The following is a 26,480-nucleotide window of genomic DNA, read 5'->3' as shown; positions in this document are numbered from 1 at the left end:
GAAGCCAGCCTGAAGGAGAACCTCTCGTGATCGCTCCGAGACCGCCTGCCCGATTTTTTATAAGAAAACCACGGACAAAGAAAAAGACTATAAAAAGATGAGTAACTAAGAAGAAGCTATCTACAAGGACGTGAGAACTTTTTTGTGCCAGGTAGCAAGAAGCTTTAAAAGGGCGAGGGGAGACGCCTGGCAAGCTAACGAGTGAGGCTGGAATCACGGCTGCACCTCTTTTGATATCTGGTCGACCCCAAACAGTCGGCAGTAGGTCTTCCATTCGAGAGAGGTGTGAGTATCTAACTTTGCTTAAATTGCATTTGTTGATACTAGAACAGAGTAAAATTCGTCCTTGTAGACCACTGTAAATATGGAGTGGTTGCGGAAGCAGGCAGAGAAATATGCTGGCACACCCCAGCTGGAGGGGGTTAATGTGGAAACTACGTGGTTAAATTGTATGCGTTGGTTTACCACAGAGAACAGGGAACTATATAGAAAGAATTCACTAGGTAAAGCTAACAGCCGGGTAGCGGCTTTGTGTAAGACAGTCATAACTTTTGATCAGGCTCTTGAAAGACAGCCTAAACAGCAGTATGTGTATGGGGTCACCCGGTCAGGGGCAGCGTATAGGGAGAGATTAGAACAGTTGAATGAGACATTGAGACAAGCAGAGGAGACACAAAAGGAGGGGGTTGAGTTGGAGCCTTTGACAGCAGTTATAGCACAGATGGATTCTGCAGTGGAGAAGTGCGGGGCTGACGTAGACACAGTCTCAGAATGGAAGTCAATGTTAGGAGACTGGATCAGAGAATATACAAATACACAGGATAGATTGTCCCGGCAGCTTCAACATATGCAGACACAGTTGGGTAAAGGGTTGGCAGAGGAAGAGGAAAGAGATGATTTATCCCAGGAGGAATATAAATTTGACACTGTTTCGACTCTGAGAAAAATCCCTACCCAAATGTCCCTGGTCCATCTTAAATTTGTTAAAAAAATGTTTGCCTAATTGGGAGGAAAGTAAGGGAGTGTTTTCTCAGGACGATGCAGTCCGAGGTGAAGGGTGATGAGTCTAATGTTTTTGCGTACCATTCACCTCGGGGTGTATCTGCTGATTCAGGGAGGCCAGGAGTTCCAGGGGGTATGCGCAGCTGCCGAGAATGGGCAGGTCCCGTTCGGCAGAGCCCCCACGAGATCCCATGAGGGGTCCTCCCGTGTGCTATTTTTGTGGACATCTAGGACATGTTAGACGTTTTTGTCCCAACCTTGTGCCAGGGATTGTACCCCGAGAACCCCGGGCACCATTTAACCCCCAACAGCCCCAGGAGTTCTCTAGACCACCTTTCGGAGTTAGACCTCCGTATCCAGCAGTGAATGACCCTAGGCAGTATCAGCAGTACAACGGTCTTCAAATGGTTAACCCAGTCTCACAGGAGCCTTCTGCTCCTGCTCCCTCCCCAATAGCTTTCACTCATCCGTACCCGGAGGTTCATGCTATTCAGGGAGGGGTCACTCCTCCTCGTCCCTATGCTCCGCTGATTAAGGAGCTACGGGAACATGAGGACCGGACCCTGACTAAGGATCTCTTTGGGGCGGAGGTGGCAGCTGTTGGACGGAAGCCGTGTCCAGATGGGGATGATGGATTTTTCGGGCTTCCCACGGCAGGTAACACTGATTGATGGAGTGCTCCCCCTGTTCCCCTTACCCTCCTTGCCCCCCTTTCCCTGGGCAGGGACGGTAGACCTTATGTCAGAGGGAGAATAGAGGGGCTGCCTTGGGAAGACATCCTCATCGATACAGGAGCCTCAGTTTCAATAACACGACACAAATTGCAGTCACCCCCTGGACTGCCTGAGACTACCACGTTGGTAGGATTTGAGGGCTCCTGTATTCAAGCAGTAAAAAGTCGTTCAGTAAACCTGAGATTTCAGGACACAGGGGGATCGAAGCAAAGGGGTCTTCGATGCGTTTTTTGGGAACTGATGTTTTGGGAGCAATTGGAATTGTTGTTGATTTATGTAACAAAGTCTTGTGGCGGAACAAAGAAGCCACTATCTGTTCTGTAATTGTCCCTGTGGAGGAGTATGAGGGGAGTCACAAATTACCCATTGCTAGGTTCGGAGTATGTACTGGTGAAAATGTGGGAAATGCTGGTAATGATGCTTTGAAAAATGAATTGAAGCAAAAGTTCCCTGAATTGTGGATCTCAAAGAAAACTGTGGGTTAATCCAAACTCAGGTTAAAATTGATGGTGAAAAACTGCCACCTTTCCAGCGTCAGTACCGTATTCCTGAGGATGCAATCCCTTACATAAAAGTTGCGGTCAGTGAATTAGAGAAGCAAGGTGTTGTTGTGAAAGGTAATTCTCCATGTAACAGTCCTATTCTACCTGTAAAAAAGGAAGATGGCAGTTTTCGAATGGTAGTAGACCTGAGACTTGTAAATAAGTACACTCCTTCAGCAGCCCACCTTGTTGCATCTGTCCCTGAAGTTATGTCACAGCTGAGGAGTGATTGTAAAGTTTTTTCTTGTTTGGACATTGCAAATGGCTTTTTCTCAGTACCCCTAACACATGAATCTGCCCTCCGCTTCGCATTCACTTTTGAGAATGTGCAATACTTGTTCACGCGGCTGCCCATGGGATTTCACAGTTCTCCTGTGTATTTCCATCAGTCATTGGCTCAAGTGTTAGAACCCCTTGGCTACGGAGACAAAGTCTTACAGTATGTGGATGATTTATTGATTCAAACTGTCGATGAATGTGAACACAGAGAGACCCTTGGAAATGTTTGTCAGGCTTTACAAGATGCAGGACTCAAAATGAGTCTAGACAAAGTACAATTGATGAAATCAGAGGTTAAATTTCTGGGTGTGACTGTCTCAGCAGAAGGAAAGAAACCCATGCATGACAGGGTTAAAGCTATTCAGGCTGTCCCCATACAAACTAACATTACTGAACTCAGAAAATGTTTGGGTCTTATTAATTTTTCCAGAGTATTTATTGAAGATTTTGCCAATTTGGCTAAACCACTGTATGATTTATTGAAAAATGCTGATGATGACTTTACCCCTGTAACTGTAGAAGGAGCAGCCTTACAGGCTTTTGAGGAATTGAAGCACGCCCTTACGGCAGCTGCTGCATTGATTAACCCTGACCCTTCCCAGCCTTTTTACATTCAGACTCACACTGATGATATCTCTATCTCTTCGGTGCTTCTACAAAAATGGCCCAAAGAAAGCCCAGAAGTGTCTAGTCAGTTGTATGACTTAGGTTATTACTCTAGGTTGCTTACTCCCGTGGAAAAAGGATTCACTCTGTGCATGAAGCACCTACTGGGCGTGCACTGGACTATGAATCAAGTGAGACATATAGTGGGGTTTGCTCCTTTAATTTTACAAACCCCGCATGTCACCTTAAAAACTTTGCTGAAAGGAAAAGCTTCAGGTGTTAATTCACAGAGAATGGCCCAATGGATCATTGAATTTGAGACTAGAGACTTACAAGTTGAAGTAGGTGAGAAATATCACTTAGCCCAGATGATGCAATATGCAGGGAAAAGCCACGATTGTCAAATTGAACAGGCTAATGTTACTCCCTCTCCCTTCTGAGCAGATTTTCAAGAGGGAATCCCTTGTGCCTATATCGACAGAGCTCGATATTGGCATGAGGGGCATTACGTCACAGGCTTCGCTGTGTGGTTCCCAGCTAAGCCACTGCTGCTGCAGTATAAACTCCCAGGTCATTTCTCCGCTCAAAGAGCTGAATTGGAGGCAGCTTTACAGGTCATTCTCTTGTGTGCAGAGCCAATGAATATCTTTAGTGACAGCGCATATGTTGTGTCGTCACTCACTCTGTATCTTAATGTATGGGCCCTGAGGGGGATGGTTGATTCACAGAAAAAGCCCTTGCAGCATGCAGAAATTCTTAAACAAATTGAGCAGCGGGGCAAAGAATTCCCAAAATTATGGTCCTTCTGTAAAATTAAAGGCCCCAGAGGCTGATTCCTGATCCCTACATCCTTGGCAATGCATATGTAGACCATGCAGCCAAGGAAGCTGCACTCACAGGCGATGACAAATATCCCCAAGAAGTCATCGCTGCAGTCACTAAAAAACCCCGAGAGCCCCCCCTTGTTTTTTCTCCTCTTCATGATCTCGTAAAGGCACAGGAGAAGGATGGAGACTCATCTCTGTTCAATTCCCTTGAGCCCCTGCCCAATGAAGGGGACTGGCTAGCGCCTTACATCCCAACAACAATGATTAAGTCTTTGCTCAAATTTTCAAGCTAAAAAGGTGATTAAAATGGTTCATATCAATCAGTGTAGACTTCTTAATTATTTTACTGAGATTTCTGGTAAGGACTGATACTCCACTCTTTTTTTCTATTTTCTCCAGGTGCGCTGAAGATTTTCATATTCGACTCCTGGGACCATGAACCTATTGGATGATCAGGAGAAGATGTTTCACACTATACAGTGGGACTCTGATAGTGTGAGAGGGGGAGAAGATCAGGAAAATCCAGAAGCCAAAGAATGAGTAGAACAAGACCAATAGACAATTATTGTGTAACTTATTTTTGGGACTAATATTTGAATTATTGAATTATTTTTTTATTATGTGTTTGTGCTATTTTTAGGGACTTTTGCCTTACACACACATGCATAAAGTGCTGAATTACCTCCATATTCTTATTTTCAATAATTTTCCCATGAATATTACAGTACTGTATGTTGTACTCTGGATAGAGTACAAGAGGGGGACTTGTAAGAGAATGGACAGCCATAATATACTGAGCGGCCATGTTGTCTCTATCAGCCATTTTGTTGAAAGTTAGAGAAGATTCAACTTTTACAAAAGAGCTAATAAAATGTACTAAATGGAGGATGGAAAATGAGATCACGTCTCTTACTAACTTCAGCAGATGTGCATAAAGGAAGATTGGATCAATCAATAGGGCCACAGGTCACCAAATATATGGTCAATATGCTTATGCGTGATGGTGTGGTAGCGAAAAGTAAAGTAATTAGAATGTCAAATGCATGAATTTATGGATCAAGTCTGAAAGCAGTGATAAGATTTTAGGACAGTAGCCATAGATACCAATGACTTATGGGTTTTAGTGTTGCTTGGAGAAACATTAATTAATATCTTCATATTATGTCATTATGTTCTCTTTTCTAAACCACGTTTCTGTAGATTACCATGAAAACGCCTTAGAATTATAATGTTAACGCCCTCTGCGGCAAAATGCAGCTTTCATTGTTCTGATAATGTATAAGAAGCCCCTGTTACTGTCGATCGGGGCCATTCCATCGCCATCATGCCACTGTGCCTCACCATGGCCAGGGCACAGAGCCTTATCACCGCTAGACCTCCTAGCAAATCTCTGCCTGTCTGAATTCCTGTTTTTGCCCGCATATTCCGACTCCTCTGTTATTCTGTATCTGTTTTGCCGTGTATCTCCGAATAAACTTCGACCTCAGCTTGATAAGAGATCGTCTACGACCTTCTTCCCGACTCTTCCAGCTCTCAGTAGGACTATTTCTTACAGCATGGTTGAGGGTTCGGTGACCCCTCCTCAACGGGGGGGGGTACTGTTGTGAATCCGCTTTCTGGCCTACCTCTGGTTACTGCTGAAGGTGGTGGAGCTGTTCAGGTTGACGGAGGGGTTGTGAGTTCTCTTTCTGGGCTCCCTCTGGTGGTTACTGGAGGTAATGGAGCTGATCTGATTAACAGTGGCTTGTAGATCTGGGGTTTCAGACTGGATTTAAGACAGCCGACTCCCTCTATCCCTGCTGGTGATTTTTTTCCTGCCTCCTGAGGTCTTGGTTTCCAGCTCAGTCCCTGCATGCTCAGCCAAGTGTTCTTTTGCTATTCTGTTCACATTTGATCTGGTTTTGTCTATTTCAGTTTTGTGTGGGTCAGCCAGCTCCGGCTGGGGCTGTGCTGAATCACCATCCATATGTTACTGCTTGTGCCAGTTTGTTTTTGTCCCCTTTTAGATTGACCTCTTTTTGCTCTGCTTTCGGAATATACCAGAGTGCTGATATAGTGGGCGAAGTCGTGCGACTTCAGCATTTTTGCATCAGACGTGTTGGACCTTTTTGCAGGGTTTTTTGCGTGATTGCAGACAGTGTCTTTCCTTTCCTGTCCTGTCTAGTCAGTGTGGGCCCCATCGTTTGCTCAGTCTATTTTCCTACCTGCGTTTGTGTTTTCATCTTGTCTCAACGACAATATATGTTTGGGGGCTTTCTATTCTTTTGGCGTCTGCTCTGAGGCAGTTTAGATTTCCCCTTTCTTGCTTTAGGCTTATTTAGCTCTCTTGTAAATAGGGCAGTATTATAGTAGTTATATTCTTGTACATAGGGGCAGTATTATAGTAGGTGAAGCAGAAGTCCAGCGAGGGTGATATTTATAAAAAAAACTTTTATTCCATTTTCATTAAAAAGCACATAAGTCCAAAATCCATCTTTATATCCAGAGATACAAAAACAGGTAATTCCTACCAGTGGCAGTCACAGGCTTAAAGTGCATTTAAAATCATATGCGTTTCAGCGGTCGTGCCGCCTTAATCATTGTGAATATCACGACTCATCACATGACTCCTGATGTCACGCCAGGTCCTGCTTCCATCCACGCTCACTAGCAGGAGCGCAGCCACTGACCGCAGCCACCAGGATTTTCCTACTATCTACTGCTGCACGGACTTCCACTAAGAGGGGACTCTCCCAGCCAAGCTACCCCTTCGGGACCAGGTTATTGATTTATATTTTTTTTGGATGACTAGGAGCTGCCTCCGGCCGGGGCATGTTCCATTAGATTATATCATCTGGTTTATGGGCTTATGCTAAGTGGTGCAAAGAGGTTCTATACATTCATGTGGGCCTTTTTTAAAACAGCACTCTTAACCCTATTTCCATTTCAGGTGTTTTACACAGAGCTAATATCAAGAGTAAATTTCCTGCAGCGACTAACTACCTCATTCCACTCTTCCATTGTTTCTTTTTTAGGGTCGGATTTCATTGTCACTGCAGCTTACCTCAATATATTTTTTTCTTTGTAGCTTTCATTCCTTAGTATCGTTGTTTAGTGAAGCAAAAGAGAGAACAAACCCATAAAGAGGAACACCTCGATTGCACAAGAAAATGACTGCATATATATATATATATATATATATATATATATATGTATTAAAAAATGTATCACTTTATTATTCAACAGAAAGGCATATATATATATGACAGAGCAACACACATATAACACGCAAGATATAATCAATTAAAATTGCATCATGAGAAGGCAAATAGAGAGACTAAAATATACACCATGCCTTGATATAAAGGTCATGGTAGACCACACATGGTTCTCATAGGGGCGCTATATCAATAGAGATAGCTAGCTAGAATATATACATATATATACCTGCAACCATGAATATAATCACAGATACCACCTAAGCCTGATGTGTAGAATAATAAAGATAACAAAATATTATACAAAAATGACAAAGGTTATATAACCAGAATGATGGTAAGGCCGGGGTCACACTAACCGGCGCAAAATACGGTCCGTAGTTTACAGGCGTAATACGGATGAATGACCTCTAAATAGTGCTCCGTAGGTCATCCGTAAGCAAGGTGCGGTCGCATAATTTGCGCATGTGAGCATCCGTATGTAATCCGTGTGGCATCCGTATGCAATCCGTATGGTGAGATTTTCTCGCAACCTTGCAAAATGAACTTTTAACGGTTTTGAGGCCTGCAACTATTTAAATCATTAGCCTGCACCCTATTTATTGCCTCAGGAACAGGTGGATGCCTCCATTCTGTCCATTTGTGACCTTGCCTTCACTAGGTGTGTTGGTGTTGTATGTGCAACATGGCAGAGGGTCTGAGTTTCAATACAACTGAGCAGGTTCTCTTCAACTGGCTTTTGTCACGGCGCTTTGGGCAACCATACCCAGTGATAGCGGATCCGCGGAGGAGGAGACGCATCCACTTGTGAGGTCATTTTCACCGCCTCTATTCTTCTATGCGGGAGCATCCAGTTAAATTTTATCAATAGTGTCGCATGAGCATTGCCACATTTGATCTACTCTTGGAGACAGTGCGCCCTGGGATAACCTTTCAGGACACAAGGATGCGCAAAGCCATATCTGCAGAGGAGCGACTTCTACTCACAATACGGTATGTACTACAAAACCACATTCTCTACGTTCATAATGTGTGGGGCAAAGTATGTATTTTTGGCTTATTGGACTAAGTTTAATGCCCTCATCTTATTCCACATATGTTTAAACTTACAGACCAGAATGTTAGGTCTAATATGTACTGAATATCTCTTACTCATTGTGCAACCAAATATGTGTGTGCTAGTCTATCTCAATTCCTACCAAGTTTGGTCGGCATGTAAATGATTTTTTTTTTCCTTTCTGCATTCTAAAATTAACCATTTCTGTCGTTCTTCAGCTTCCTGTCCACTGGCCTGTCTTATGCCGCCCTCCACCATCAGTTTCTCATTGGAAGATCTACCATTTCTGGCATAGTCAGGTCAACATGTATAGAAATCTGGACAAGACTCCATCAAGTCGTCATGCCCGAGCCCAGGATGAAAGACTGGTTGAGGATATCAAGGGACTTTGAGGAGGAATGCCAGTTTCCAAATTGTATTGGGGCCCTTGATGGAAAACATATCCGGGTGCGTAAGCCGCCGAACTCTGGCTCCCAATTCTTCAATTATAAACAATACTTTTCTGATGTATTGTTGGCTCTGGCAGACCCTCAATACAAGTTTATAATTGTTGACATTGGGGCCTATGGAAGGACGGGAGACTCTAGAGTCTTCAATACTTCCATAATGGCTCGGCGGCTACGCACCAACCAGTTGGATCTACCAACACCACACCAGCTACCAGGTTCCACTGAAGAATCAGTCCCTTATGTCATTGTGGCAGATGAGGCGTTTCAGTTAACGCGCAATGTCATGAGGCCATATCCCCACCGCAACCTTGACCACAGGCGCAGAATTTTTAACTTGCGCCTATCACGTGCTAGGCGACTGGTGGAGTGTTCCTTTGGCATTCTTTCTGCCAAATGGCGGGTACTCCAGTCTGCCATTCAGCTGAGTGAACAAAATGTTAATGAAGCTGTTAAAGCCTGTGTGGTTCTTCATAACTTCACCAGGATACATGATTGTTCCTCCTCTGGTGGTGTTGTGCGTAGGCCGGACAATGTGCGTAGACCGCTCTCTGGGCTGAAAGTGCGTGATATTTTCACAAATTACTTTATCTCACCTGAGGGGGAAACTTCTTGGCAAGAGCATGCTGTGTCAATGTTATAATTTTGGTTTTTCTGTGTGTCTAAATATATATATTTATACCCCTTCGGATTCTATGACTGTTTCATTGCATTGGTAAGCGTATGTTAGTATGCTGACACTGTTTTAGAGAAATCACACAGATACGTAAACTGTAGTAGACAAATTTTTACTTTTGCTTTTTTTTTTTTTTTTTTTTTTTTTAAAGGCAAACATAATATTGCCATATGCAAACTATGGCAATGGGCCAAATTGCCCTTTTGGCATAATAAAACTTTTTGGAAAAGTAACATTTTCAAACAAACCCAAAAAAAAAAATGCAATATCAACATTGCTACATGAGAAAATTTCCCTACAAAGGAAAAAAGAGGTAGTCTCCAGCCCCAAAATTATTGCTAAAAGATAACACTCACATTTCTTCTGAATGTTTTCCAATCATATTAATATTCCACCATGGCAGGCAAGGCTACCTTACGCCTTTCAGACAGATATTACATGTCTGTACAAAAGAGAATATTTCACCGCACTATACTGTAAAGTGAAAGGATGACAATATACTACTCACATGCTAATGCCTAGGAAAGGCATGCTTGCCTTAGTGAAGTAGTCACCTTTTTAGCCAGCTATGTATAGTAAGAAATCAAGGCGACCAGCCTTAATAACACCACGCTCTCTCTATGTCTTAACAAGTGAGTAGTGTATTTTGATCCTTTCACTTGACCAGTATAGCATGGTTAAATATTCTCTGTTCTACACACATGTAATATCTGTCTGAAAGGCGTAAGGTAGCCTTGCCTGTCATGGTGGATTATTAATCTGATTACAAAACATTCTGCAAATATGTGACTTTTCACATTTTTAGCAAACTTTGGTGATGGAGACCACCTGTTTTTTCCTTTTGATTGGTATTTGTAGCATCAGTGAAACCGCACTGGACATCTCCTGGCATCAGACTGATTGTGGACAGAGAATTATAAATTCTCATACGTTGGGGAAGGAGAACGCGGAAGAGCAGCCTGTGGTTGCTGCTGGCTACTGTGCCCAACATCGCCCTGTGTGGGGCCATACTGATGCCCATGATGTGGGAAGTGTCCTGCCTCCTGTGAATGTTAGGGGTACAGGCCAGAGTAATAATGGGGAGGGGCATCTTGTTGGCTGTGGTAGGCACGTGTCTCATACCCCCCCAACATAGCCATATCGTCCCAAACCAGGTTGGGACCAGCCTCCAACACTGGGTGGTAACAAGTGGCCATATTGGTGGGGTTGGCTAGAGGCAGACATTTGTGGCTGCTGTATTGAAGGTTGGGTAGTGGGAGGAAGGGGGTGAGGTGTAGGCCCACATATTTGAGGATCCTCAGATCCTGCTTGAGCATGCATTTGTGGGGGGTGCCTAAGGCGCATGAGATTTCTTGGGGAAAGCTGCCACATCTCAATATATTCAAATAATTTGTAGGGCGTATTGGGGTATGTGCACGCATCAAGCAGGATCTGAAAACATTCTCTAATACGGAGCCTGACCTCACGGGAAAGGGCATAGAGATAACTGACCAGGCTGCGTGAGTATGCCTCCTCCCCATCATCACTATTTACTCTGGCTAAATAATTTAGGACCCCATTGTGCATATTAGTGCGGGTATCAGTGGCAGGTATTTGCCGCCTTCGGCTTCTTCCTCGCCGGGATGTGGCAGCAGGCTGTGGGGAGCCCCGGATGTGGCCAGTTGGGCTGCTGCTGATGTTGCCCTGCTCCTCTGCTCTTGCTGATGCTGCAGCAGCCCCAGATGGTCCTGGTGGTGGGCTTTGGGGCGCAAGCAATGGCACATCCTGACTCGAATCTTCACCCCTGCTCCTAGTAGGGGGAGAAGATGGGCCAGCCACCTCTTCCCCTGCAGACCCAGGATCGATGATGGGGTATGTTTCCAAGCCAGTTCCTCTGTCCGTAAGGTTGGACTGAGTTCTGTTATGAAATAGAACAGAGCCAAAAATAACTACGTATTTTTGGCCCTGTAAAGTATCTGTGTAATGTGGTGTGAGGTATCTACTTACGGTCTGAGATCCAGAATTGGGGCGAGGAAGGAGAGGCGGTCATAGTAGATGTACTTTCTCTTCACATAGCCCGCATCCCCACTCCTGAACCGCTGCTGACGTTCCCGGCGGTATTGGTCCCGGATGCTTCGCCAGCGTCTCATGACATCTTCCACTACAATGTGACAGGAAATATTGTCAAATTCACATATTTGATAGGTCACATTTGCTACCAGTAGTCTAGGCATGGGGCCTTCTGGGGTGTGCTTTCTACCCATGGTGGCATATGTAATTGGGGCATACAGGCCAGATACACAGGGTCACATTAGTTTATGTATCAAGTAACTACACTTAAAATAACTTGTTTGGCTAGGAGGATAAGGAGCTTGTGGCCTGGCCCAAATTATGGCAGTGTCAAACCACGTGTCACATCAAAATCTAACGGCCTCATGAGGAAAAAAGTTCAAGTACAGGAAGGGGGGTGCTGAATCTATATTCATTTTTTGTTCTGCGCTAATTTTACTCATTTTTTGGCTTGTACTTACTAATTTTCTGCTGCTCCTCACGTGGCCGATCACCAAAATCATGGAACATCTGCCTACATATGCGCCTCCATGACGCCTCCTTTCTTGCCCGGTTGGCATAATGGGCATCACGTTGGTCCCATAGTTCGGGCCGCTCCTGCACCAGGACAATTAGCATTTCCACATTAAGATAAGTGGACGCCATGATGCTGCTGTACTCCGTGGAGGCGTACTTCCTGGATGTCTGGAGCGCTTTTTGAGCTCATTTGCATGTCTCAGCTTCCTGATGATGGATTGGGCCATTTCCTGGCAGCAGCCAAAAGTCCTGCTTATGTCTCGCAGGTCACACGTGTGCTCCGTATTTTTTGCATTGGCGTACTACGGCCGTAGTACGCTGACAATCGCAGCATGCTGCGATTGGCACAGACCGTAGAATACGGATGAGAAATATACGGCTGGTGCGAGGTACCCCATGGAGAATCATTTGTCCGTGTCTAATACGTGCTTTTTACGCCTCTCACTCGTCCGTATTCCTCTCTAGTGTGACCCCGGCCTGAGTATACAATACCAACTGGTAGGTCCAACAGCACTCGTGATGAAGAAGGAATTAAAACCTGGTGGAATGAACCTATAGTAACCCCTCAAAGGAGGGCCTGCTTGCTGAGCCACATATAGGGGGCGCTGTTGTGAGTTCATTTTCCCCTTCATCACTGAGGTCTGGTGAACTCCCTATTCTGGTAAAGGAAGGTAATGAGCCTGATTATCAGGCACCTGAGCCTAATGAGGATGACTGGCTGAGTGGAGTCACTGACTGGATATAAGGCTGCCGACGCCCTTCTGCCCTGCGGGTGATTTCTCTGTGGACTTCTAGGACACCAGTCTGATTCCTGCTTCCCTAAAGCTAAGTTTTCTGCTTTGCCTGTTTGCATTTATGTTTTGTTTTTGTTTTCCTTGCTTTTCTGGATTCTGCCATTCCCTGCTGGGATGAGCTGAATCTCCTTTTGCCGATTGCTCTGTCTTCAGAATATTCCTGAGTACTGACATAGCTTTTTTGAAGCCTAGCGTCTTCAGGGCCTTTTTCACAGTCTGTTGGCTCTTATTTTCATAGGGTTTTTCACGGATTGCAGACAGCAGCCTTCCTGTCCTTTCCTATCTAGGTAGTTTGGGCCCCGTCTTTGCTCAGGCTATCTTTCTGTCTGTGTTAGTGTTTTCATCTTGCTTCACCGTCATTATATGTTGGGGGCTGCCTATTGCTTTGGGGTCTGCTCTGGGGCAGTTTAGATTTCCCCTTTCTTTAGGCCTATTTAATTCTCCGGCTGTGATCGAGGGGTCTAGGGCATCGTAGGAACCCCCCACGGCTACTGTTAGTTGTTGTGATAGGATCAGGGGTCTGCAATCCAATAGCTGCCAACCTCTCTGGTTTTCTGGACTTAGCTAGCATTTCTGTTTTTGCCTCCTACGGTGACTCAATCATAACAGGGCGCATAGAAATAGAGAAAAATCCAGAAGGTAAATGCTCAAAAAGGTGGTTGTAAAGGATACATACAGGTAGGCTGGTGAAAATAGAAACCCAAAGGACAACAGTATGTGCCAGGGCAAAAAATGAAATTAACTGCGCCTCAGAGATGGAGAGAACCAGAGTGTGGGATGAGATCCCACGCGTATCGCCACAAAAGTGGCTTCCTCAGGGAAAGATAAGCATGCTGTGCTAGCGTTCTGACCATATATATATATTAGCTAGATGGTAATATGAGGCTCACCTGAAAAAGGGAGGAGAGAAGGGAATCGGCGTTGAGGGCGCGCACTGTGGCACATGTTAAACGCTGTCCGCGGCCATCTTGTAAGGACCGATTGTACAGCAAATAAAGTTGTATTGAAACGCTTACTGCAAATGCGTCGAAACCATAGAAACAGATACCAGCACAATGCCGCGGTCATCCTGTGAAGCAATAAAGTTCGATTCATATACTTATTGCACATGCGTCAGGAACATGAATAAAGCGCCGCAGCCAGCTTGTTTATGCAGAGAGCGCAGCGATATCGGTCGTCCTGTGCAGCAATAAAGTTCTATTCATAAAATCATTGCGCATGCGTCAGGAACATAAGAAAAGCGCCGCAGCCATTCTATTCATACACAGAGCGCAGCGATAGTTATTTTCAAAATATTAGCTGCGCATGCATCAATGCCATGAACGTAAATGTAAGCAAAGCGCCATAGCCAGCTTTTTTTCAAATAATGACTGCAAGTTTCAAGACTAAAAGCACAGTCATAAGCACCATGGTCTTCTTATAAATGGTCACACACGGTGCATCAAAAAGTTGTTCTTTAGTGTAGATATTTGCTGCATGTATAGCAATATCAAAAGTAACTAGATGTGTATTTCCTGAAGGAAGTACAGATAATGCTTTGAAATGGTGCCTGGGCTGCCCCTTTAAGAGAGACTTGCCTGCTGCCCCTGCAAGACTTTCAACTCAGGATCCGTTTTAACTGTGGGTGCCTCTCAGGGGCCACTTTGGCCTCAGGGTCTGATTTGGTGGGTGGGGCCCCTCAGGATCTGATTCGGTGGCCTGGGCTCCTCAGGGCTTAAATTAGTGGCCGGGATCCCTCAGGGTACGATTTTGTGGGTGTGGCCCCTCAGGGTACGATTTTGTGGGTGTGGCCCCTCATGGTCCGATTTTGTGGGTGGGGCCCCTCAGGGTCTGATTTTATGGGTGGGGTCCCTCAGGGTTCGATTTTGTGGCCGGGGCCCCTCAGGGTCCGATTTGTGGGTGAGGCCGCTCAGGGTCTGATTTTGTGGGTGGGGCCCCTCAGGGTCCGATTTTGTGGGTGGGGCCGCTCGGGGTCTGATTTTGTGGCCGGGGCCCCTCAGGGTCCAATTTTGTGGTTGGGGCCCCTCGGGTCCGATTTTGTGGCCGGGGCCCCTCAGGGTCTGATTTTGTGGGTGGGGCCCTTTAGGGTCTGATTTGGTGGGCAGGGCCCCTCAGGGTCCCATTTGGTGGGCGGGGCCCCTCAGGGTGCGATTTGGTGGGCGGGGCCACTCTGTGCCTGATTTGGTGGACGGGGCCACTCTGGGTCCGATTTGGTGGGCGGGGACCCTCAGGGTCCTATTTGGTGGGTTGGGCCCCTCAGTGTCCGATTTGGTGGGAGGGGCCACTCTGGGTCTGATTTGGTGGGTGGGGCCCCTCAGGGTCCGATTTGGTGGGCGAGGCCACTCTGGGTCCGATTTGGTGGACAGGGCCACTCTGGGTCCGATTTGGTGAGTGGGGCCACTATGGGTCCGATTTGGAGGCCAGGGTGGCTCAGCCTCCGATTTGTAGGCCAGGGTCGATCAGCCTCCGATTTGAAGGCCGAGGTGGCTCAGCCTCCGATTTGGCGCGCCGGCCCTTTAAGACTCATTTAGGTGCGTCGGCCCTTTAAGAATCACTTTGGCGCGTCGGCCCTTTAAGAGCCAGTTTGGCTCACTGGGCTTCTAAATACACTTAGGCGCATATTCTCTCTCAGGGGCATGCGTCATGTGATGAAGCTACATTTGCATTTGTGCTGTGGGTATCGCTTTAAGAAATTATCTGGCAGAAACTGTGTCCTGGGGGGGTCATTTGAAGTTTGTAGGCGTTGGCATAGTAACTGGGTCTGCCTGCGCATATCAACGAGCTTAACTGCCATTTGAATCGCCTCAGGGCATGTTTTCCCTGTGGCAACATTTTCCCATTGAAATGCATTGAGGAAAATGATTTTTCAAACGCAAATTTCGCAAAAACTACAAATCTGATCGACACGAAAATTACTTAGCACACGACTCGTGGACGCTGGCTTTGAAACGACACCTCAACGGAGTCTGTGCGTGTAGCGGTTCGGGCCGCATTAATTGCGGAAAATCAACTGAATAATAATAATAACTAGATGTGTATTTCCTGTAGGAAGTACAGATAGTGGTTTGAAATTGTACCCGGCTGCCCCTTTAAGAGAGACTTGCCTGCTGCCCCTGCAAGACTTTCAACTCAGGATCCGGTTTAACTGTGAGTGCCTCTCAGGGGCCACTTTGGCCTCGGTCTGATTTGGTGGGTGGGGCTCTTCAGGATCTGATTCCTTGGCCTGGGCTCCTCAGGGCTTGAATTGTTGGCCGGGATCCCTCAGGCTCCTATTTTGTGGGTGTGGTCCCTCAGGGTCTGATTTTGTGGGTGTGGCCCCTCAGGGTCAGATTTTGTGGGTGGGGCCCCTCAGGGTCTGATTTTGTGAGTGGGGCCCCTCAGGGTCCGATATTGTGAGTGGGGCCCCTCAGGGTCCGATTTTGTGGTTGGAGCCCCTCAGGGTCCGTTTTTGTGGGTTGGGCCCCTCATGGTCTGATTTTGTGGTTGGGGCCCCTCAGGGTCCGATTTGGTGGGCGGGGCCCCTCAGGGTTCGATTTAGTGGGCGTGGCCCCTCAGGGTTCGATTTGGTGGGCGGGGCCCCTCAGGGTCTGAATTGGTGGGCAGGGCCCCTCTTGGTCTAATTTGGTGGGCAGGGCCCCTCTGGGTCTGATTTGATGGGCGGGGCCACTCTGGGTGTGATTTGGTGGGCGGGGCCACTCTGGGTCTGATTTGGTGGGTGGGGCCCCTCAGGGTCCGATTTGGTGGACTGTGCCACTCTGGGTCCAATTTGGAGGCCAGGGTAGCTCAGTCTCCGTTTTGTAGGCCAGGTTCGATCAGCCTCCGATTTGTAGGCCAAGGTCAATCAGCCTCCGATTTGGAGCCTGGAGTCACTCAGCTTTCGATTTGGCGCGCCGGCCCTTTAAGACTCATTTTGGTGCGCCGGCCATTTAAGAATCACTTAGGCGCGTCGGCCGTTTAAGAGCCAGTTTGGCGCACTGGGCTTCTAAATCCACTTTGGCGCATATTCTCTCTCAGGGGCATGCGTCATGTGATGAAGCTAGATTTGCATTTGTGCTCTGGGTTTCGCTTTAAGAGCTGATATTATCTGCCAGAAACTCTGTCCTGGAGGGGTCATGAAAAGTTCATAGGCGTTGGCATAGTAACTGGGTGTGCCTGCGCATATCAATGAGCTTAACTGCTATTTGAATCGCCTCACGACTGCCCCATGTTTTCCCTATGGCAAAATTTTCCAATTGAAATGCATTGAGACAGTGCATTCCAATGACAGGAAAATGTTTTTTCAAACTCAAATTGTGCAAAAACTATAAATCTGATCGACATGAAAAATACTTAGCACACCACTCGTGGACGCTGGCTTCGAAACGAAACCTCAACGGAGTCTGTGCGTGTAGCGGTTCGGGCCGCATTAATTGCGGAAATCAACTGAATAGTAATAACTAGATATGTATTTCCTGAAGGAAGTACAGATAGTGGTTTGAAATGGTGCCCGGGCTGCCCCTTTAAGAGAGACTTGCCTGCTGCCCCTGCAAGACTTTCAACTCAGGATCCGTTTTAACTGTGGGTGCCTCTCAGGGGCCACTTTGGCCTCAGTGTCTGATTTTGTGGGTGGGGCCCCTCAGGGGCCGATTTTGTGGGTGGGGCCTCTCTGGGTCCGATTTTGTGGCCGGGTCCCCTCAGGGTCCGATTTGGTGGTTGGGGCCCCTCAGGGTCCGATTTTGTGGACGGGGCCCATCAGGGTCCGATTTTGTGGCCGGAACACCTCAGGGCCCGATTTTGTGGGTGGGGCCTCTCAGGGTCCGATTTTGTGGCCGGGGCCCCTCAGGGTCCGATTTGGTGGGTGGGGCCCCTCAGGGTCCGATTTGGTGGCCGGGGCCCCTCAGGGTTTGATTTGGTGGGTGGGGCCCCTCAGGGTCCGATTTTGTGGCCGGGGCCCCTCAGGGTCCGATTTGGTGGTTGGGGCCCCTCAGGGTCCGATTTTGTGGCCGAGGCCCATCAGGGTCCGATTTTGTGGCCGGAACCCCTCAGGGTCCGATTTTGTGGGTGGGGCCCCTCAGGGTCCAATTTTGTGGTTGGGGCCCCTCAGGGTCCAATTTTGTGGTTGGGGCCCCTCTGTGTCCGATTTGGTGGCTGGGGCACCTCAGGGTCCGATTTTGTGGGTGGGGTCCCCTGGGTCCGATTTGGTGGGCGGGGCCGATCAGGGTCCAATTTGGTGGGTGGGGCTCCTCAGTGTCCGACTTTGTGGTTGGGGCCCCTCAGGGTCTGATTTTGTGGGTGGGGCCCCTCAGGGTCCGATTTTGTGTCTGGGGCCCCTCTGGGTCCGATTTTGTGCCGTTCAGATTCCGATTTGGTGTGCGGGGCCCCTCAGGGTCCGATTTGGTGGGCAGGGCCACTCAGGGACCGATTTGGTGGGCGGGGCCCCTAAGGGTCCGATTTGGTGGGCGGGTCCCCTCAGGGTCCGATTTGGTGAGCGGGGCCCCTCAGAGTTCAATTTGGTGAGCGGGGCCCTCAGGGTTCGATTTCGTCAGTGGGGCCCCTCAGGGTCCGATTTGGTGGGTGGGGCCCCTCAGGGTCTGATTTGTTGGGCGGGGCTCCTCAGGGTCCGATTTGGTGAGCGGGGCCACTTAGGGTCCGATTTGGTGAGCGGGGCCCCTCAGGGTCTGATTTGGTGGGCGGGATCTCTGAGTATGATTTGGTGGGTGGGGCCCCTCAGGGTCCGATTTGGCGGGCGGGGCCCCTCAGGGTCCAATTTGGTGGGCGGGGCCCCTCAGGGTCTGATTTGGTGGGTGGGGCCCCTCGGGGTCCGATTTGGTGGGCGGGATCACTCAGGGTCCAATTTGGTGGGCGGGGCCCATCAGGGTCCGATTTGGTGGGCGGGGCCATCAGGGTCCAATTTGGTGGGCGGGGCACCTCAGGGTCTGATTTGGTGGGCGGGGCCCATCAGGGTCCAATTTGGTGGGCAGGGCACCTCAGGGTCCAATTTGGTGGGCGGGGCCCATCAGGGTCCAATTTGGTGGGCGGGGCACCTCAGGGTCTGATTTGGTGGGCGGAGCCCCTCAGGGTCCGATTTGGTGGGCTGGGTCCCTCAGGGTCCGATTTGGTGGGCGGGGGGGCACACTTTGGCGCACATTCTCTCTCAGGGGCATGCTTCATGTGATGAAGCTAGATTTGCATTTGTGCTGTGGGTTTCGCTTTAAGAGCTGATATTATGTGGCAGAAGCTCTGTCCTGGGGGCGTCATGTGACGTACATAGGCGTTGGCATAGTAACTGGGTGTGCCTGCGCATATCAACGAGCTTTACTGCCATTTCAATCGCCTCAGGGCACGTTTTAAGTTTCCCATTGAAAAGCATTGAGACAGTGCATTCCAATGACGGGAAAAAAAATTTTCAAACGCAAATTGCACAGAAACTACAAATTCGATCGACACGAAAAATACTTAGCACACCTCTAGTGGACACTGGCTTCGAAACGACACCTCAACGGAGTCTGTGCGTGTAGCGGTTCGGGCCGCATTAATTGCGGAAATCAACTGAATAACTTGTGATTGGCGCATTATAATTGTAATACTAGATGTGTATTTCCTGAAGGAAGTACAGATAGTGGTTTGAAATGGTGCCCGGGCTGCCCCTTTGACCTCAGGGTTCGATTTTGTGGGTGGGGCCCCTCAGGGCCCGATTATGTAGGTGGGGCCCCTCAGGGTCCGATTTTGTGGCCAGGGCCCATCAGGGTCCGATTTGGTGGGTGGGGCCCCTCAGGGTCCGATTTGGTGGCCGGGGCCCCTCAGGGTCCGATTTTGTGGCCGAGGCCCCTCAGGGTCTGATTTTGTGGCCGGGGCCCCTCAGGGTCCGATTTGGTGGTTGGGGCCCCTCAGGGTCCGATCTTGTGGGTGGGACCCCTCAGGGTCCGATTTTGTGGGTGGGCCCCCTCAGGGTCCGATTTTGTGGCCGGGGCCCCTCAGGGTCCGATTTGGTGGTTGGGGCCCCTCAGGGTCCGATTTTGTGGGTGGGGCCCCTCAGGGTCCGATTTTGTGGCCGGGGCCCCTCGGTCCGATTTTGTGGGTGGGGCCCCTCAGGGTCCGATTTGGTGGGAGGGGCCCCTCAGGGTCTGATTTGGTTGGTGGTGCCCTTCAGAATCCGATTTGGTTGTCGGGGCCCTTCAGGGTCCGATTTGGTGGGCGGGGCCACTCAAGGTCCGATTTGGTGGGCGGGGCCCCTCAGGGTACGATTTGGTGAGCGGTGCCCCTCAGAGTTCAATTTCATGAGCGGGGTCCCTCAGGGTCCGATTTTGTGGGTGGGGCCCCTCAGGGTCCGATTTTGTGGTTGGGGCCTTTCAGAATCCGATTTGGTGGGCGGGGCCGGTCAGGGTCCGATTTGGTGGGCGGGGCCGCTCAGGGTCCGATTTGGTGGGCGGGGGCGCACTTTGGCGCACATTCTCTCTCTCGGGCATGCGTCATGTGATGAAGCTAGATTTGTATTTGTGCTGTGGGTTTCGCTTTAAGAGCTATTATTATGTGGCAGAAGCTCTGTCCTGGGGGCGTCATGTGACGTTCGTAGGTGCTGGCATAGTAACTGGGTGTGCCTGCGCATATCAATGAGCTTTACTGCCATTTCAATCGCCTCAGGGCACGTTTTAAGTTTCCTATTCAAATGCATTGAGACAGTGCATTCCAATGACAGGAAAAAAAATTTCAAACGCAAATTGTGCAAAAACTACAAATCCGATCGACACGAAAAATACTTAGCACACCTCCCGTGGACGCTGGCTTCGAAACAACACCTCAATGGAGTCTGTGCGTGTTGTGGTTCGGGCCGCATTAATTGCAGAAATCGACTGAAAAATAAGAATAAGTTAGCAGCTTTCGGATTACAACATTAATACTAGATGTGTATTTCCTGAAGGAAGTACAGATAGTGGTTTGAAATTTTGCCCGGGCTGCCCCTTTAAGAGACTTGCCTGCTGCCCCTGCAAGACTTTCAACTCAGGATCCGTTTTAACTGTGTGTGCCTCTCAGAGGCCACTTTGGCCTCAGGGTCTGATTTGGTGGGTGGGGCCCCTCAGGATCCGATTCCTTGGCCTGGGCTCCTCAGGGCTTGAATTGTTGGCGGGGATCTCTCAGGCTCCGATTTTGTGGGTGTGGCCCCTCAGGGTCCAATTTTGTGGGTGGGGCCCCTCAGGTTCTGATTTTGTGAGTGGGGCCCCTCAGGGTCCGATTTTGTGGCCGGGGCCCCTCAGGGTCTGATTTTGTGGCCGGATCCCCTCAGGGTCCGATTTTCTGGCCGTGGCCCCTCAGGGTCCGATTATGTGGGTTGGGCCCCTCAGGGTCCGATTTTGTGGCCGGGGCCCCTCAGGGTCCGATTTTGTGGCCGGGGCCCCTCAGGGTCTGATTTTGTGGTTGGGACCAATCAGGGTCCGATTTTGTGGTTGGGGCCCCTCAGGGTCAGATTTGGTGGGTTGGGCCCCTTAGGGTCTGATTTTGTGGGCGGAGACCCTCTGGGTCCGATTTGGTCGGCGGGACCACTCTGGGTCCGATTTAGTGGGCGGGGCCCCACAGGGTCCGATTTGGTGGGCGGGGCCCCACAGGGTCCGATTTGGTGGGCGGGGCCTCTGGGTCCGATTTGGTGGGCGGGGCCCCTCAGGGTCCGATTTTGTGGCCGGGGCCCCTCAGGGTCTGATTTTGTGGTTGGGACCAATCAGGGTCCGATTTTGTGGTTGGGGCCCCTCAGGGTCAGATTTGGTGGGTTGGGCCCCTTAGGGTCTGATTTTGTGGGCGGAGACCCTCTGGGTCCGATTTGGTCGGCGGGACCACTCTGGGTCCGATTTAGTGGGCGGGGCCCCACAGGGTCCGATTTGGTGGGCGGGGCCCCACAGGGTCCGATTTGGTGGGCGGGGCCTCTGGGTCTGATTTGGTGGGTGGGGCTCTTCAGGATCTGATTCCTTGGCCTGGGCTCCTCAGGGCTTGAATTGTTGGCCGGGATCCCTCAGGCTCCTATTTTGTGGGTGTGGTCCCTCAGGGTCTGATTTTGTGGGTGTGGCCCCTCAGGGTCAGATTTTGTGGGTGGGGCCCCTCAGGGTCTGATTTTGTGAGTGGGGCCCCTCAGGGTCCGATATTGTGAGTGGGGCCCCTCAGGGTCCGATTTTGTGGTTGGAGCCCCTCAGGGTCCGTTTTTGTGGGTTGGGCCCCTCATGGTCTGATTTTGTGGTTGGGGCCCCTCAGGGTCCGATTTGGTGGGCGGGGCCCCTCAGGGTTCGATTTAGTGGGCGTGGCCCCTCAGGGTTCGATTTGGTGGGCGGGGCCCCTCAGGGTCTGAATTGGTGGGCAGGGCCCCTCTTGGTCTAATTTGGTGGGCAGGGCCCCTCTGGGTCTGATTTGATGGGCGGGGCCACTCTGGGTGTGATTTGGTGGGCGGGGCCACTCTGGGTCTGATTTGGTGGGTGGGGCCCCTCAGGGTCCGATTTGGTGGACTGTGCCACTCTGGGTCCAATTTGGAGGCCAGGGTAGCTCAGTCTCCGTTTTGTAGGCCAGGTTCGATCAGCCTCCGATTTGTAGGCCAAGGTCAATCAGCCTCCGATTTGGAGCCTGGAGTCACTCAGCTTTCGATTTGGCGCGCCGGCCCTTTAAGACTCATTTTGGTGCGCCGGCCATTTAAGAATCACTTAGGCGCGTCGGCCGTTTAAGAGCCAGTTTGGCGCACTGGGCTTCTAAATCCACTTTGGCGCATATTCTCTCTCAGGGGCATGCGTCATGTGATGAAGCTAGATTTGCATTTGTGCTCTGGGTTTCGCTTTAAGAGCTGATATTATCTGCCAGAAACTCTGTCCTGGAGGGGTCATGAAAAGTTCATAGGCGTTGGCATAGTAACTGGGTGTGCCTGCGCATATCAATGAGCTTAACTGCTATTTGAATCGCCTCACGACTGCCCCATGTTTTCCCTATGGCAAAATTTTCCAATTGAAATGCATTGAGACAGTGCATTCCAATGACAGGAAAATGTTTTTTCAAACTCAAATTGTGCAAAAACTATAAATCTGATCGACATGAAAAATACTTAGCACACCACTCGTGGACGCTGGCTTCGAAACGAAACCTCAACGGAGTCTGTGCGTGTAGCGGTTCGGGCCGCATTAATTGCGGAAATCAACTGAATAGTAATAACTAGATATGTATTTCCTGAAGGAAGTACAGATAGTGGTTTGAAATGGTGCCCGGGCTGCCCCTTTAAGAGAGACTTGCCTGCTGCCCCTGCAAGACTTTCAACTCAGGATCCGTTTTAACTGTGGGTGCCTCTCAGGGGCCACTTTGGCCTCAGTGTCTGATTTTGTGGGTGGGGCCCCTCAGGGGCCGATTTTGTGGGTGGGGCCTCTCTGGGTCCGATTTTGTGGCCGGGTCCCCTCAGGGTCCGATTTGGTGGTTGGGGCCCCTCAGGGTCCGATTTTGTGGACGGGGCCCATCAGGGTCCGATTTTGTGGCCGGAACACCTCAGGGCCCGATTTTGTGGGTGGGGCCTCTCAGGGTCCGATTTTGTGGCCGGGGCCCCTCAGGGTCCGATTTGGTGGGTGGGGCCCCTCAGGGTCCGATTTGGTGGCCGGGGCCCCTCAGGGTTTGATTTGGTGGGTGGGGCCCCTCAGGGTCCGATTTTGTGGCCGGGGCCCCTCAGGGTCCGATTTGGTGGTTGGGGCCCCTCAGGGTCCGATTTTGTGGCCGAGGCCCATCAGGGTCCGATTTTGTGGCCGGAACCCCTCAGGGTCCGATTTTGTGGGTGGGGCCCCTCAGGGTCCAATTTTGTGGTTGGGGCCCCTCAGGGTCCAATTTTGTGGTTGGGGCCCCTCTGTGTCCGATTTGGTGGCTGGGGCACCTCAGGGTCCGATTTTGTGGGTGGGGTCCCCTGGGTCCGATTTGGTGGGCGGGGCCGATCAGGGTCCAATTTGGTGGGTGGGGCTCCTCAGTGTCCGACTTTGTGGTTGGGGCCCCTCAGGGTCTGATTTTGTGGGTGGGGCCCCTCAGGGTCCGATTTTGTGTCTGGGGCCCCTCTGGGTCCGATTTTGTGCCGTTCAGATTCCGATTTGGTGTGCGGGGCCCCTCAGGGTCCGATTTGGTGGGCAGGGCCACTCAGGGACCGATTTGGTGGGCGGGGCCCCTAAGGGTCCGATTTGGTGGGCGGGTCCCCTCAGGGTCCGATTTGGTGAGCGGGGCCCCTCAGAGTTCAATTTGGTGAGCGGGGCCCTCAGGGTTCGATTTCGTCAGTGGGGCCCCTCAGGGTCCGATTTGGTGGGTGGGGCCCCTCAGGGTCTGATTTGTTGGGCGGGGCTCCTCAGGGTCCGATTTGGTGAGCGGGGCCACTTAGGGTCCGATTTGGTGAGCGGGGCCCCTCAGGGTCTGATTTGGTGGGCGGGATCTCTGAGTATGATTTGGTGGGTGGGGCCCCTCAGGGTCCGATTTGGCGGGCGGGGCCCCTCAGGGTCCAATTTGGTGGGCGGGGCCCCTCAGGGTCTGATTTGGTGGGTGGGGCCCCTCGGGGTCCGATTTGGTGGGCGGGATCACTCAGGGTCCAATTTGGTGGGCGGGGCCCATCAGGGTCCGATTTGGTGGGCGGGGCCATCAGGGTCCAATTTGGTGGGCGGGGCACCTCAGGGTCTGATTTGGTGGGCGGGGCCCATCAGGGTCCAATTTGGTGGGCAGGGCACCTCAGGGTCCAATTTGGTGGGCGGGGCCCATCAGGGTCCAATTTGGTGGGCGGGGCACCTCAGGGTCTGATTTGGTGGGCGGAGCCCCTCAGGGTCCGATTTGGTGGGCTGGGTCCCTCAGGGTCCGATTTGGTGGGCGGGGGGGCACACTTTGGCGCACATTCTCTCTCAGGGGCATGCTTCATGTGATGAAGCTAGATTTGCATTTGTGCTGTGGGTTTCGCTTTAAGAGCTGATATTATGTGGCAGAAGCTCTGTCCTGGGGGCGTCATGTGACGTACATAGGCGTTGGCATAGTAACTGGGTGTGCCTGCGCATATCAACGAGCTTTACTGCCATTTCAATCGCCTCAGGGCACGTTTTAAGTTTCCCATTGAAAAGCATTGAGACAGTGCATTCCAATGACGGGAAAAAAAATTTTCAAACGCAAATTGCACAGAAACTACAAATTCGATCGACACGAAAAATACTTAGCACACCTCTAGTGGACACTGGCTTCGAAACGACACCTCAACGGAGTCTGTGCGTGTAGCGGTTCGGGCCGCATTAATTGCGGAAATCAACTGAATAACTTGTGATTGGCGCATTATAATTGTAATACTAGATGTGTATTTCCTGAAGGAAGTACAGATAGTGGTTTGAAATGGTGCCCGGGCTGCCCCTTTGACCTCAGGGTTCGATTTTGTGGGTGGGGCCCCTCAGGGCCCGATTATGTAGGTGGGGCCCCTCAGGGTCCGATTTTGTGGCCAGGGCCCATCAGGGTCCGATTTGGTGGGTGGGGCCCCTCAGGGTCCGATTTGGTGGCCGGGGCCCCTCAGGGTCCGATTTTGTGGCCGAGGCCCCTCAGGGTCTGATTTTGTGGCCGGGGCCCCTCAGGGTCCGATTTGGTGGTTGGGGCCCCTCAGGGTCCGATCTTGTGGGTGGGACCCCTCAGGGTCCGATTTTGTGGGTGGGCCCCCTCAGGGTCCGATTTTGTGGCCGGGGCCCCTCAGGGTCCGATTTGGTGGTTGGGGCCCCTCAGGGTCCGATTTTGTGGGTGGGGCCCCTCAGGGTCCGATTTTGTGGCCGGGGCCCCTCGGTCCGATTTTGTGGGTGGGGCCCCTCAGGGTCCGATTTGGTGGGAGGGGCCCCTCAGGGTCTGATTTGGTTGGTGGTGCCCTTCAGAATCCGATTTGGTTGTCGGGGCCCTTCAGGGTCCGATTTGGTGGGCGGGGCCACTCAAGGTCCGATTTGGTGGGCGGGGCCCCTCAGGGTACGATTTGGTGAGCGGTGCCCCTCAGAGTTCAATTTCATGAGCGGGGTCCCTCAGGGTCCGATTTTGTGGGTGGGGCCCCTCAGGGTCCGATTTTGTGGTTGGGGCCTTTCAGAATCCGATTTGGTGGGCGGGGCCGGTCAGGGTCCGATTTGGTGGGCGGGGCCGCTCAGGGTCCGATTTGGTGGGCGGGGGCGCACTTTGGCGCACATTCTCTCTCTCGGGCATGCGTCATGTGATGAAGCTAGATTTGTATTTGTGCTGTGGGTTTCGCTTTAAGAGCTATTATTATGTGGCAGAAGCTCTGTCCTGGGGGCGTCATGTGACGTTCGTAGGTGCTGGCATAGTAACTGGGTGTGCCTGCGCATATCAATGAGCTTTACTGCCATTTCAATCGCCTCAGGGCACGTTTTAAGTTTCCTATTCAAATGCATTGAGACAGTGCATTCCAATGACAGGAAAAAAAATTTCAAACGCAAATTGTGCAAAAACTACAAATCCGATCGACACGAAAAATACTTAGCACACCTCCCGTGGACGCTGGCTTCGAAACAACACCTCAATGGAGTCTGTGCGTGTTGTGGTTCGGGCCGCATTAATTGCAGAAATCGACTGAAAAATAAGAATAAGTTAGCAGCTTTCGGATTACAACATTAATACTAGATGTGTATTTCCTGAAGGAAGTACAGATAGTGGTTTGAAATTTTGCCCGGGCTGCCCCTTTAAGAGACTTGCCTGCTGCCCCTGCAAGACTTTCAACTCAGGATCCGTTTTAACTGTGTGTGCCTCTCAGAGGCCACTTTGGCCTCAGGGTCTGATTTG

Source organism: Dendrobates tinctorius, unplaced genomic scaffold (assembly GCF_039654945.1).
Source record: "Dendrobates tinctorius isolate UK_male_01 unplaced genomic scaffold, ASM3965494v1 ptg000028l, whole genome shotgun sequence".
Taxonomy (NCBI): Eukaryota; Metazoa; Chordata; class Amphibia; order Anura; family Dendrobatidae; genus Dendrobates; species Dendrobates tinctorius.
The sequence above is the reverse complement of the archived record's forward strand: the minus strand, read 5'-3'. Positions refer to the sequence as shown.